The sequence below is a fragment of the Equus przewalskii genome, chromosome 3 (assembly GCF_037783145.1).
Source record: "Equus przewalskii isolate Varuska chromosome 3, EquPr2, whole genome shotgun sequence".
NCBI classification, from domain to species: Eukaryota; Metazoa; Chordata; class Mammalia; order Perissodactyla; family Equidae; genus Equus; species Equus przewalskii.
Window position 1 is genome coordinate 101,875,566 of NC_091833.1, and position 14,935 is coordinate 101,890,500.

General features: G+C 39.7%; 1 protein-coding gene across 2 annotated transcripts in view; it reads left to right on the top strand.

The window, feature by feature from the left end:
* Positions 1–14,935, top strand: part of ADGRA3 (adhesion G protein-coupled receptor A3) — a 122,096-nt gene that overhangs the window by 19,457 nt on the left and 87,704 nt on the right. Inside the window, exon 1 of one of the 2 annotated variants that reach the window (XM_070613070.1) lies at positions 8,911–9,303. The exons of the other annotated variant lie outside the window; for it this stretch is intronic. The gene's annotated coding sequence lies outside the window, so the exon portion shown is untranslated. Of the gene's footprint in view, positions 1–8,910; positions 9,304–14,935 lie in introns of those variants that run through there. 2 annotated transcript variants of the gene reach the window in all.

Here is a 14,935-nt window from a genome sequence, read left to right on the forward strand (position 1 = left end):
TGAAAAAAGCTGGTAACAAAATGCTATGTATATGTGTGTACAGAAGACACACTTGTAAGTATATGTGGATGACAACAATTGGGAATGAGATTTATTAAGCTGGTAATCTCTAGGTAGTGGTATATAATTTTATTTCCTCATTTTTGCTAGTCTGTATTTTCTAATTTGTTATAGTGTATACCCACTGCTACCATATTAAAATTCATTAAAAAAAGCCATCTTTTCGGTGAGAATGTCGTTTACCACACTCTTTAAAATGGTAACTCCACCCCAGCTACATCTCAGTATCCCTGTTTCTTGTGTTGTTTTCCCAGAAGAACTTTTCACCAGCTGCCATATTCCCCGTATTCCCCGTTTTGCATATTTTGTCTACCCCCAGCTGCCAGTATGTAACCTCCCAGAGGGCAGGGCTTTTCTTGTTCTCCGTTTTCCCCAGCATCTTGAATGCTATCAGTCACACTCCATAAATCTTTCTAGTTGAATACATGAATGAATAATATCCAGTGTATATGTATATTGAATTATTTGATGAAAACTGGATCTCAGTCAAGTTTGAAAATCACTGCTGAACTTTATTAGAAGCTCCAGCTGGGCTTAGAGTCATACACCTGATGGGTTTCTGTTGCTTCAAATCTGCCCGTTTCTGCTTTTCTCTTTTTTAATGAAACTAGTCTCAAGGAAATAAGAGGGAACTAAAGGGCTGGATGGGGTAACCTTTCTTTTTTAATGTGCCTTTTCATGTGAGGCTAATTCTGCATTCCTACATTCCCTCTCCAGACACGGAATGCGTTCTCCAGTGTTATTTCGAAGCTGTCACGTGGGAAATGCTTTGGAGGGAATCTATGTATTGGAGTTTCTTAGCTGTTTTACTTCCAAACTGCATTCCCAATAACAAGGATCAACAAACTACGGCCCACTGGTGGCCACATCTGGGCTGCCACCTGTTTTTCTACAGCCTGTGAGCTAAGAATGGCTTTTTACATTTGCAGTTGATTTCATGATTGGGAACCCCAATTAAGTGAAGTGTCAACAAAAAAAAATCCATTCTTCTTATTAGTTGGCCGGTATGTTAAAAAAGTATTCTGACGCTTGTTAAAGCAGTAAGGAAGACTTTATTCAAGTCTGTTGTGATAGATGTAAGACTATTGCAATATGTGGCAGGAGGTTAGGCTCAATTCCTAATATGACAAAAACAAGTGGGGATTTACAGCCAAGACGCAGGTTGTGGGGAATCAATGGATGGACAGTTGCTAAGAGGAGACCTCAAGGGTAGGGGTGGGGGGGGGTTTGCTGAACGTGGGACAGGATGATGAGACATCACCTGGGGAATGGTGGGAGATGAATTTGATCAGACATTGAACGGGGATCAGATATCAAGGATGGGAGGATTCTCTCTAAACTTACTTAGCAGAGTTCTTGCTAAAACTGGACTCTGCAAGGACAGACGTGGAAGCCCGAGGTTGAGGTCTAGTCGAGAAGAGGGCTCAGAGGACCCTCACTGAGGTCTGGTCAAGGAGTGAGTCTTTGTCAAGCGTTACAAAGAAATTATCCTCAATTATTATTGTACTTTGAGTTTTGTCAAAAAATTGTGGGAATGTGTTTTCTCTCTCGTTGTAAGTACCAACCTAACATCCTTAATTTTGCCTCTTAGCCAACAAAGCCTAAAATGTTTACTATTTGGCACTTTACAGAAAAAGTTTTTTGACCTCTGCTCTAGAGTTTTAGAACTTGTCTCCTGAATTTTATCAGCCTTACATTTAAACAAAATTTATGATTGCGATCTGGACCTTGTGCTCATGGCTCTCAGTACTGCCTACAGGCAGAAAGGACTTCTCTACTTTAGCCTACACTGTTTTCCGTTTTTTTTCCTGCATGTTTTCAGCAAGACCTCCAGAGTGTCTGTCTGCCTGTGTGTGTGTGTCTCTGACTGCCTGTTATACTGATCCCCCGCCCCTTCATTAATTCAGGTGCATCCCCACCACTGGTGTCCAGGTTCTCTGCAGCCAGTTCCACCTGAGCTGGGGAACCACTCACCCCGTGCCTGGACCTCTGACCTGCAGAACTGTGTGCCAATAAATGAGTGTTGATTTAAAGCACTCAGTTTGCAGTAATTTGTTGTGCAGCAATAGATAACTAATATAGACCTTTGAGAGGTTATCTCCGTTTAAAAGGATTTTCCCCTTCCATGTCTGCCCTTTGAATTTCTTCTATTTTTTTAACAACATAGTTCAGAAACATTTCCCCTAATCATTCAAATGATTAGTAACATTTAAACTCTGTTCTTTTTCCATAAGTTATGCATCCCTCTTGTAGCATTTCTCACTAAATTCGTGTGTGATGTTAGTCCTTGAGGTCTATTTCTGTATACTTAGTTATACTTAGTCACTCCTAGCACACAGTAGGTGTTCAGATATATTCTCAGTTGATGAGTAGTAGGTCCATCATCAAGAGCTTCAGCTTAAAAATCGATACACTCAGAATCCTAGAAGAAGCTCAGTATGGCCCACTAGAAAACTCTCCATTTGATTAAAATGCCAAATAAATTTTTATTGTATTCATAAATATTAAGGTCCAGTGTTCTTTATGATGTACAGACACCTTGAAAAATGAGCTCCCTTTTCTTTGGAGCTGATGTGTTCATAAGATGAAGTGCTATTTAACAAACAGTTTTTCATTTTTAGGCATTTTTGAAAGATACCTAGTCCAGCATAAAAAGTGCTTTAGTTTTTCTTAACCAAATGCTGTTTAATTTCAGATAAATGTACTGTTTAATGCTAACAGAAAAATAGATTATTTCCTCTTAATTTATGAAACTTCAATTCTTTCAGAATAAAGAATCTGAAATAATTATAACAAAAAACAATCCTTAAAAAGGAAAGTCAAGTCTTTGATAAAAATGCCTGGAAACTTGAAAGGTTAACGAACCATTTGAGTAATTAAAAGATGACCATGTGTTCAGGTTGACACACTTGTTGTCTTAGTGTAATTGTGAAAGGCACCTTCTTTTGTTCTTAGGAGTCTGATGACAGATTATATTGTCACCCTGTAATTGATATCTTTGACTTGCTGTCTCATTTGAAATAATCATTCACCTTGCAGAGATTGAAGTTGAAATTTCTGTTGTGTACAGCTTGAAGAAGACAAAGCTCAGTTGTGCATTGCTTAATGATGGGGATCCGTTCTGAGAAATGAGTTGATAGGCGATTTCATCATAGTGCAAACATCACAGAGTGTACTTACACAAACCTACATGGTATAGCCTGTTACACATCTAGGCCGTGTGGTACTGATCTTATGGGATCACTATGGCCTACGCAGTCTCTCGTCGACTGAAACGTCATTATGTGGTGCGTGACTGTGTGCTGAACTCTCCCTCAGTTCATGAACCCCACAGAAAAGATATTAAAACCAAATAATAGAAACACCCACGTTTTCATGTCTGTTTGAAAACTTAGAGGATCTTTTTGTATCGCAGAATTCAGAAATTTTACCAGAATATGCCTAGATGTATATCTTCTTTTTTCCACTGGTTTGCCTGGCATATGGTTAGTCTTTACGAGTCTTTCTTCAAACTGGAGACACCTCCTTTTCTTTTTTTTTGGTTTATGTACAAATCTTTATTTCACATTATTCTCTTTTACTTAGGTAAAATATGCATATTTATCATTTTAACTATTTGTAAGTGCACAATTCAGTGGCATTAAAGACATTCACAGTGTTGCGTAAACATCATCACTGTCTCTACCCCAAACCTTTCATCATCCCCAGCATACACTCTGTTCCCATTGAAGAGTGACTCCCCGTTCCCTCCTCCCCCAGCCCCTGGAAACCTCGCATCTGCTTTCACTGGAGACATTTCCTTTTATTTCTTTAATTTTGCCCCCCTGAAGCTCCTGTTATTTGCATATACTTCAGTCTTCTTCATGATTTGCTTCTTAGTCATGACTGTCATTATTTACTGAATTTAAAAAGTCAAGTCATGTTTTTCCAAAGAATTTTAATTTTATATGCTGTTATCACATCTCCTAGGTTGTCTCCTCTCCATCTCTCCTTCCCTCCGTCTCCCTCCTTATTTATTTTTGTGTAGTATTACCTACCTTATGTTCCCTCTCATAGTTCCGTGTCATTAGAAGCAGACTTCTGGATTGTTCCCTCATTCACTCTGGCTCTGGCTTCTCCAAAGTGGTCACGGTTTCCTTGGTCTCTCCATGGTCCGCTTCACGGTTGCGTTCAGGTCAAACCCCTTGCTGCTCTGGGGGCCTGGTGAGCTCGCGCGCGCTGGGAGCGTCAGCCGTGGGCTAGTAGGGCCCATCCGGGGAGTTAAGTGATGTCGGATCCCTGTGCCCTAAAATTGAGTTAATTGGGGGGTGTATATGTGTGTAGGCTTTGGCATTCTTTTTAAAGCTCCTTAAATGATTTTGATATGTAGCAGAGTTGGGAACCAGTGCTGTACACCAGGAGTGAGCAAACTGTTTCTGTAAAGGCCTGGATACTAAATATTTTAGGTATGCAGCCCATCCAGTCTCTGTTGTAACTACTCAGTTCGCCACAAGAGCTCACGAATGAGTGAATGTGGCTGTGTACCAACAAAACTTTGTGTATAATAATAGTTTGTGCGACAGAGTTTGCTGACCCCTGCTCTAAACAAATCAGCACAATAATTATCCCCATTTATGGATTCCAGCACTGAAGGTCAGAGAGGGGATCTCTTGACAGTTTATAATACTGAGAAGACCCAGGCATCCTGCCCCACAGCCTCTGCTTTCAGCTACCACACTTTGAGTTCCCAGGCTGCTAACCAGTGACGCTCAGCTTTCTGCACAGTGGGTTTGACAGGCCATTGCGTTGTTACCACGTAGAGTTTCTGAGTGTTTTGCTCACCAGTAGATACTTACGAATGGAAACCTCTAGGTCTCAACTTTACCATTTTCTAGTTGTGATGTTGTCCAGCTGCTTGGACCCTACCAAGTTGTGGTAAGGGCCTGCCTTAAGTGCTATGTCACACATTCACCAAAGCCCTATATTTTCTTTTAGAAATGCCCAGGATGCCTTACAGATAAGGCATTGAGTGACTGAGAGGTTGAGGAACTCGTCCAAAGTCTTGAAGCCACATCCTGGAGTTACGATTCAAATTCAGGTCTTTCGTAATCCGGAATCTACCCTCTGATATTGTATCTCATGCTCAGTAATTATTGGGGCAGGGCAGAGACTAGAAAAGTGACCTCAAACAGTTGGTAAGAATTACCAGGTCAGAGGACAGAACCACACCTTCCTGCCAGCAGGCCCAGCGTCTAACTCCCTTGCTTTGCATTCGGCAGTTGGAGGTTGGAGCAGGATGACTGTGGCACTTAAGAATGGGTGTGCTCAGCGACACCTGACTGTTTTACAGGGAACCTGGGGCTTTAACTTCGGTTGACGTATCAGGTTTTCTGTTTTAACAGGCACCTTGTGATTAGAAGTAATCACTCTGTTAAGTGAAAAGGTGGTTGAGATATTTCTGTGGGTTTTGGCGAATTTGCAAAGGGAAATGTTAGCCTCCCTGCATGAAGGGGGCGGGGGATGGGCTGGAAACAAGCCTGCCCCCGAATCTTTTAGCATCCAGAGAGAAGGCTGGAGAGGAAGGAGACCTCTACTTTTAGGAAAAGAACCCCTTACGACTGACCTCCTAAGTGGATGTACATTGCATCACACTTGTCTACTTTTTGCTCCTTTGCTTGCAAAATTCTGTTGAAAATGATAGAAGAACATAAAAACACAAAAATATGAACAGACCCATAACTAAATGGGGCTGAAGAATGGGAAAGGTCCAGAAGCATTGAGAATGTTGTGGAATAAATAAAACAGGTGGGATCAGGTTGATGGTGAAACTACACAGGACAGGAACTTACAACCCAATAGAGACTAAAGAGGGAATAACTAGAAAAATGAATTTTCTTAACAGGATCTTGGAAGATGCCCAAGAATCAAAACTATAGGGAGTGGCAAAAGTGGGTAAGGAGAGAGCTTGGCCAGGAATTAATGACCCTGAAACAGCTGTTCTGGTTCCGCTTTCAGTGAGTTTGGCTCAGAGGGCTTGGTGCTACAGGGTTTGCCTCTGGGAGAAAGCTGGTTAGCTTAGTTTTAAACAAACTGGGAGACTTGCCAAGGCAGAATACCAGTGGGTGACTGTAGCCAGAAAGTGAAGTTGTTGGGGACACCAGGTTTGTTTTGTGTCCCCACTTTCCAAGGATGTGAGTCTTCTGAACCTGGAAATAAAGGCGCTTTTGTTCCCATCTCCCTTTCTTATCTGTTCACCATTATTTTTATGTTTGAGGATCCTCTGCAGTAAGGACTCCTCATCAGTCCACACCCCCATTTGTAAATATGAACAAGCAACCAAAGATCATCAGACATTTGGCAGGAAATCACAGAATGATTGAAGAAAAGTTAATACAGGAAATTTGATTCTTAGTCTCAGAGGCAAGAGAACAGCAAACCCATAAAGCCACAACGTCCATGGGAAAGGAACTGTTGGAGAAAAGGAGTTCTGAGAAGTTTGCAGTGAGATTGAAATGTTAGAACGGGGGGTTGGGGCAGTAGGTGGGCTCAGGTGCACAATGGGAACCACTGGGGACTTAGAAAACTAGTGGGCTGGAAAATTGAGCAGAGGATTTCTTCCAAATTTCAAAGCAAAAGGTTTAAGATGAGAATTATGAAGCAGAATTAAGGGATGTGGAGCATAGGTCTAAGAGAGGTGGTATCCAGAGGAGAAGGAAAAAGCAGCCTGTGTTTCTTTGGTTCTAAGATGCCGTCAGCAGTCAGATGTCTGTTTCCAAACAGCGTTTCAGTGCGGGAGCTGAGAGACAGCGGGTTTCTGTAAAAGTGTCTATTTCTTTTCACACACCGTGAAATACCACTTCTTCAGCACTTCGTTCAAATACCACTCCAGCCTCTCGTTAGACTTCTTCTGAATCACTTGACCATTCTTGTTATTCATGGTGTCATTTGAACACAAAGCTTTTTACGCTTTATTTGAAAATAATTTCAAACTTGCATGAATGTTAAGAGAATAATGGGTAGAACCCTCCTAGGTTTTTTACCCAGACTTACCAGATTTTGCTATTGATAGCGTTTTCCCCCTTTTTCAGTTTTTTCTTCCTATGTCTCTATGATAAATATATTTTAAATCATTTGACAGTATGATGCATATGCCATAACCCACTGAGCTTTTTTTTATAAAAGTGATCTTGAGTTTTTCTTTTGCGTCTTTAGTTTTGATAATACAATTTAGATATCTATGAAGAATATTAGGGTTTTGTTTGTACCTTTTACTTGGTTAATTTTACAAGTTTTTTGTTTTTCTTCCAAATATAATTTAATCATGTATTACGGGAGTTTAACTGCTTCCCTTACAAATGAACTGGCAGCTTAAGAGACATGTGAGCCGCTTGAGTGATGGTTCTCCATGACATGTGAATGGATCCTACCAGCCTCTCCTGAAGGTTAACTTCTGAGAGATTTAACATTTCTACTGCCTTTAATTACGCTGACTGCCATATGATATGCAATCTTCTATTGCGCAACTTTTTATTTCAGTGCCGTATCATAGTGAAACCTTCATGTATAAACATTAAGCCATAATTAAGGATCCAGACTTAAAATTCAACCACGGTTTGTGTATGTGCCAACAATGACAACCACTGTTAACTTCATGACCTATTCCTTTTCCTAGCAGCTGGAAATTTCTTTTTTTTTCTTTTTTTTAAATTTTAAAGATTTTCTTTTTTTCCTTTTTCTCCCCAAAGGCCCCCGGTACATAGTTGTATATTCTTCATTGTGGGTCCTTCTAGTTGTGGCATGTGGGATGCTGCCTCAGCGTGGTTTGATGAGCAGTGCAATGTCCACGCCCAGGATTCGAACCAACGAAACACTGGGCCACCTGCAGCGGAGCACGAACTTAACCACTCGGCCACGGGGCCAGCCCTGGAAATTTCTTTTGATAGCAGTTTTAAGGTGGTCCTAATTTTGAAAGAGTTAAAATGTGGGGGAAAAGTAACTTAGGACACTTTCATTGCAATATTAAAAGAAGAAATCTAGAAGTTTTGGTAGAATTTTTGATTTCCCACCCCCGCCCCCCCAAAAAAATTTCCATAAGCCTCAGAGAGAAGAAGGAATGAGAGCGGGACTGAGATATGTGCTTCTCATCTGTGTTTCTGGATGCCTGTACATTATAGATGCTGTGTCCTTAATTCCTGAGTAAGGGATCTTTGAACACAGAACCTTAAACCCAGCCACATTTTTATTTCATTCATTTATTGAACTGATATCGTGGGCCTCTTGTCAGCTGGCTCCTCTGGGAAGCACTGGCCAGGGTGGGGTTAGAAGTGCAAGATGTTCATGGGGGGAAATAACTATGAAAAATAAAGGGAGACAAAGCAGTTGTGGGCATGGGAAGCCTTCAGACGGGGGTGCAGGTCTAGGATCTGTGAAAGGAGAGGGGCAAGGAAGGACGATTGGGTGGGACAGGCCTCAGACACAGTGCAGCAACGAGAAAGTCTCGACCAGGCCAACAGGAAGCTCTGGTGCAGAGATTGACCACTGGGGAGCCTGTCCTGGCCAGGAATGGAGGGCCCTCTTAGCGCTGCTGTCCTTAGCCCTTGGCTGGCATTGCCTGCACAGTCGGTGGGCTCTGCTTGGAAACTGAGGGGGATCCTCTAGGCAGCTGCTGTTGGAGGCTGTCAGCTGACAGCTCTCCTGTGCAAGTTCTCTCGTGAAGGGAGATCCCAGTAGCACGCCTCCCTAGCTGCCCGAGTCACTGATGTGTCATACATTGGTTGAGTCTTAACTCAGCCACTTGGTCTGAGTGTGAACCTGGGCAAGTTACCTTGACTTGCAAAATTTTGTTACTGTTTTGGAGAAAATAATGGTACTGATATCATAGGGTTCTCGTGAGGAATGACTGAGTATGTCCTCATAGAGAAGAGTGGCAGGCACAATGGAATCCCTCAGATGGTCACCATTATGTTCTTTTTTGTGGGGATGTGATGATGGTCAAGTTGGAAAAGATCTGTATACTTTACGGGTTTTCCCTTGTCATGGGAGACATGGTAAATACCCAAATACCTGAACAGAGTAATTTCAGATGATCAGTGCTGTTAAAACAAGATGATGTGACAGAAGGAGGGCAAAACATTTTTTGACACATAAGAACTAAAGTATACCATCCACCATCCAGCACTTTTCCTGCAGGAATGAATGAATGCATCTACTTAAGAGGAGGACACATTGGTGAACAAACTAATAAATACTTAGGACAAAATGAAGGTAATTGCTGATGTCACATGGAATTAAATATGATTTTAATATAAAGATTATTCAGATTGATGGGGGGTTTTGAAATCCAGTAGATATTTATTCTTTCTTGCTAGGAAGAATTAATTTAGAAATCAGCACTTGATTTTCATTTGCCTGAAAACAGAGGGTAAACGAGGACAGAATATGCTAAAACAGGAGTTGACAGACTTTTTCTGTGAAGGCCAGATAGTAAATATTTTAGGCGTTCCTGGTTAGCCAGTCTGTTAACAATACTTAATTCTGCCATCACAGCATGAAGCTGCCATAGACAACATGTGAGCAAATGGGCATGGTTGTGTTCCCATAAAACTTTAAGAACATCGAAACTTGAATTTCATGTAATTTTCATCTATTATTCTTTTGATTTTCTTTCGACCATTTAAAAATATAAAAACCACTCTTAGAGTCAGTGAGCTGTATAAACAGGTGGCGGGTTGGATTGGCTGCCCATGGACTAGAACTTTGAAGAACATGGGAGTACACCAGTTTTCATTAGTGGGGTAAATGAAGTGAAGCACTAAAAATTTACTTTTGAGAAGTTTGCATTCCTGTTTTTAGCTTATCACAGGTGGCCCTCGAAGTTTAGGCCATGGGCCCATTGAGGTTAGTAACTCAAAAGTGTAGACTAGCTGTATTGTCTGTTTTTCTTGTGCTTGATAAAGATGTGGCAATAACAGGTATTCTACATGATAAATCTAATACAGGAGCAAGTTGTATCATCGCAATTTGTATTACTTGAGCAAATCGGAAATGTGAAGGGATGGAAACTTTTAATATTTAAATGCATGCCGACAGTCCTCAGTATATCTTTGATCTTTCTACGTGAATACCGAAGGAGCTTCCTCTCCCCCCATTCTGCAACCCCCCATCTACATGATATCCCATTTAGTGGATAACTTTAATCTCATATTACTAGACTCAACCTAAATATCTTGTCATTAGCTTTTACAGACAGTAGTGCAATGAATAATTTTGTTATATAAATATACAATTACAGTCATGTGCTGCATAATGACGTTTCAGTCAGTGATGGATAGCATATTCAATGGTGGTCTCATAAGATATATACCATATAGCCTAGGTGTGCAATAGGTTATGCCCTGTAGGTTTGTGTAAGTATGCTCTGTGATGTTTGCACAATGATAAAATTGCCTGACGGCACATCTCTTAGAACGTATCCCTGTCACAAAGTGGTGCGTGACTGTATATAATATTTAACATGTAATATAGTTTTCAAAACTGCAAGAAAGTCTTGAGGATAAATTTCCAGATGGAGCATTAATGGGTAAAATATTATATATGCATTTGTACTTTGCCCTCTTTGGTGGTTGTACTGATTTATAGCAAATATGAGTGGCTATTTCCCTCTGAATATAAAATGTTATTATATTTTTTCCCACTTTCATAAGTGATTTATGATATCTTGTTTTAGTTTTAATTTACATTTCTCTCTTTTTTTTTTTAAAAAAACTTTTTTTTTTTTTAAAGATTTTTTTTTATTTTTTCCTTTTTCTCCCCAAAGCCCCCCGGTACATAGTTGTGTATTCTTCGTTGTGGGTTCTTCTAGTTGTGGCATGTGGGACGCTGCCTCATCGTGGTCTGACGAGCAGTGCCATGTCCGCGCCCAGGATTCGAACCAACGAAACACTGGGCCGCCTGCAGCGGAGCGCACAAACTTAACCACTCGGCCACGGGGCCAGCCCCTTACATTTCTCTCTTGATTGAGTTTGTATACCCCCTCATATGATTATGATCCATTAATGTTTACTTTTTGAACTAACTGTTCATGTCCTTTGCTGGGTTTTCTGTTGGGAATTTTTTTTTTAAGAGCTCTTTATATATTTGGGAAATTAGTCCATTGTTTCTGATAGAAGTTGTAAATATTTGTTTTTTGTCTTTTATCGTTGCTTATGGGTTAAAAAATATCCAAAAGGTTTTTAAAATATAGTACATTTTAAAACATAGTCCTATTTGCTCCTTTCCTTATGTCTGGAAAAATCTTTAGTTATTATGGCTTCTCATTCGGCCTGCCTTCCATTTTCTCTTTTATCTCTTTCTGAGTCTGCCTTCATTTCACATGACCTTCTCTGAGTCTTCCCCCCACTTCTAAGGACATTTGTCATGGGATGTAGGGCCTACCCTAATCCACGATGATCTCATCTTGAAATCCTTAGTTACATCCCAAGTACCCCTTTTCTAATTACGGTCACATTCCCAGATTCTGGATGGACGCATCTTTTGGAGGACCACCATTCAACCCACTACAATAACCCTATTGGATTGATTATCTGTTTTTTCCCTCCAGTGGTTGACTTCAAGAATTATAGTCCTAACATTTGATCTGAATATTTGATGCACTTGAAATATATTTTCAATTCCTCTCAAAAGGAGGATTGCTCTCTGACTTGTGCCATTCAGGGTGTGGGTGCTGTTAATAGCATTCTGTTCTGAGACTTGCAATAGCAAGCAATTGAAAACTTGTAATACTTAATTTTTATTTCTTTCTGCTCCATAAACTTTTGATTTTTTTAAGAAACATGTTTACATTAAGTCTTACTCCTTTTTTCATGTTTTGGCATAAATAACATACTGACTTGGTGCTGTGCTAAATGATACCAAAGGACATCAGACTCTTCTTATGGTGTTTAAATTCGAGAGACATGAGCCCAGAATAGCGTTCCTGAGCATTGTCTGTAGATCATGTGGTGGTAACATCATTAGTGTAGAACAGAAATGAGTATATACACGCTTTATAACTTTGGTCAAGTTTTATATTTTTCATTTAGTTACCTCCTGGAAAGTTGAAATTTCAAAGATGTCAGCAAAAGTATTGATTATGAATGGGTTTCAGGTTGATAATGATACATGATATTATGCATTTGCTAGTTCCACAGTCCCTAGTCTCAAAATTGAGTATAAAAGCTGTCTGCGGCATGAATTTATTCCTACTGATCCTGTTTTCTCACACAAAATCCTTAAGCACACCAAGTAATGTGTAGACTGAATATATTAACATGAGGTTGTAAACTATATTTTTAAGGTTACAGTTATAACTTTTTAAGTGTGATGAAATGTCTTTTTACTCTCCTCCATAAAATTTATCATTTATTGTACCAAAGCCTTTATGACTGAGCAAATGACAATCCTTTTGTGGAAGCAGTACTGATTCACAGAGAGTATAATTCTGTCACCACCCTGGCAGTTTTTCACAAGCTACTTCCATGTTTGGGTTTCATTCTTCATGCAGAGACGGGACACTCATGTCACTGAGCTTGGTAGATTGTGTAGTTTTCCTTATTTTTGGTTTATTGGTTATAAATTCTTGGTCGTCATAAAGTTTGTCAGCTTTGTCATTAAAATGAATAATTATAGAAAATTAAAAGAAACTAGAAAAGATCTTGGTGATCATTCTGGTCTGATTTTTTCCATCTTAAAAATGATGAAATTGAAGTCTGCCTAGAAAAATGCAGTGACTATCAAAAACGAAATCATTGATTTATTGGTGGGGTTTCAGTTAAAATCCTGCACTCTGGATGTCAATATCCTTGTTCTTTGTACAACTTTTAGTGCTTCTTAAGTTGCAAACAGTCATTACATGACATGTTTGAATATCAGTAAATAAGTTTGTCTTTAATCTCAAAGTATAAATAAAATAGTCCTTACTCAATTTTTATTTCTAAGATGCAATTATATTCAAAATTAACTCAATTTCAAGTTACACTTAATTAAGATTCTTACATTTATCATCAGGAGAAGAAATATTTTAAAAATAAGAGTCATATTCTAGATATTTCAAAAGATACTACAAGATAATAAAGAATAAAGGAGAAGCTAGCAGAAACCTCATCACTGAGAGTGATCATTCTGATGGATTTCTTCCAAGTCATTTTTTTTTTGGTCTCTACATAGATTCTTCTCAATCAGTGGTCTCAGTTTTGTTTGCTTTTTAACTAATGGTAAGCTTTTTTTGATCAAGTTCCCTTTGAAAGAATCTTTTTTTTTTTTCGTGAGGAAGATTCGCAACATCAGTGCCAGTCTTCCTCTACTTAGCATGTGGGATGCTGCCACAGCATGGCTGATGAGTGGAGTTGGTCCACACTCAGATCTGAACTGGCAAACCCTGGGCTGCTGAAACTTTAACCACTTGGCCACAGGGCCAGCCCCCTTGAATGAATCATTTTTTAATGGATGCATAAGAATTTTGTTGTTTGGATGGACCATGATTTATTTAACTCATCCTCTTACATAAACTGACCTCTTTGGTAGTTTCTTATTTTTGTCTGTTATAAATCATGCTGAAGTAAAGTTGTTGAATATATCTCTTGTCAGATTTGGTGACTTGTTCGCTCAGGATTGATGTCTGGTTAGGGTAGCAAGGTTGGTGGCTTTGGGTGTGCACTGCCAGGCTGCATGAGAAGCTTGTTCCAGTGACCTTTGTGGCTGTGTGTGAGTGAAAGTTTGCTTTGCCATGCTGCCTGCTTGCCTTCTAAAAACCTTTGCAATTTTGTTTAGAGAAAATGGTATTGTATTTTAACTGGAATGTTTTTGATCACCATGTTTTCTTGGTCCCAATGGTTGAAACCGTCTCCTTGCTTTAGTAACAGCTTTGGGGAGAGACAAAATACTACCCAGTAATATACTTTGACTGCAAGATATGTCTTGACTTCAGAAACATGAAAATGAGGGAAGATGTGTATCTGAGAACCAAGGATCAGAACCTGAAATTTAATGAATACTCATTGAGTGTGTCATATATTTTCTAATTTCCTTCTAGTGTTTATGAGGTAGATAGTATTCTTCCCATTTTATGAATGAGATATGTCTCTCCGTTACAGAGAGGTGGAGTGACTTGCCCAAGATCACTGTAACTTTAAGTGATAGAGCTGGGCTTCAAACCTGGGTTTGCTTGACTTGAGAAGTTCCTGATCATCCCACGAAAAAGACTCTGAAATATTGATCTGCCTGAGCAGGGATTTTTAAAAATTCCACTTATATCAACAGAAAATCAAATGTCAGATGCCTGTTTTTGCTTAATACGCATAACAAAGTGTTTTTTAGAATAATGAGAGTAGACAAAATAAAAATGAATACCTGAAATCTTATGACCCGGAAGTGTTCTCTGTTAACATTTGTATCTACACAGAATTGCTGTGTTGGTCTGTCTCAGAGAGCGAATTGGGGCACCACTCAACCATGTCCTCTGTGAAGGCTGCCCCTGAATGTGTGCAACACCATGCTTGGAGAATTTTTTGCCCCAAATGCCAGTAGTGTCTCTTGATCGACATTGGCGTATGTTAAATAATGTGGGACTTGGAATGGAGATTGCATAGGTTCTTAATCTGGTTCTGCCATTTGCTTGTGTGGTCTTGGGCCGTTAACTCTTCGCCTTGGTTTTCTCATTTTCCTTACTTGGTATCCCCACTCCCCCAAATCACATAATTTTAGCATTTTCACCTTCTTTATGTAGTCTAGCTGCAAAAGGCGCATAGTCACAAAGCCTGGAGAGGAGGCAGGCTCATGTCCACAGTCTTTTAGGCAAGTCCTGCCGTGGAGGTGGCTCGACTATAACTTACTTCAAGCAATTTTTGTTTTCAGTTCATTT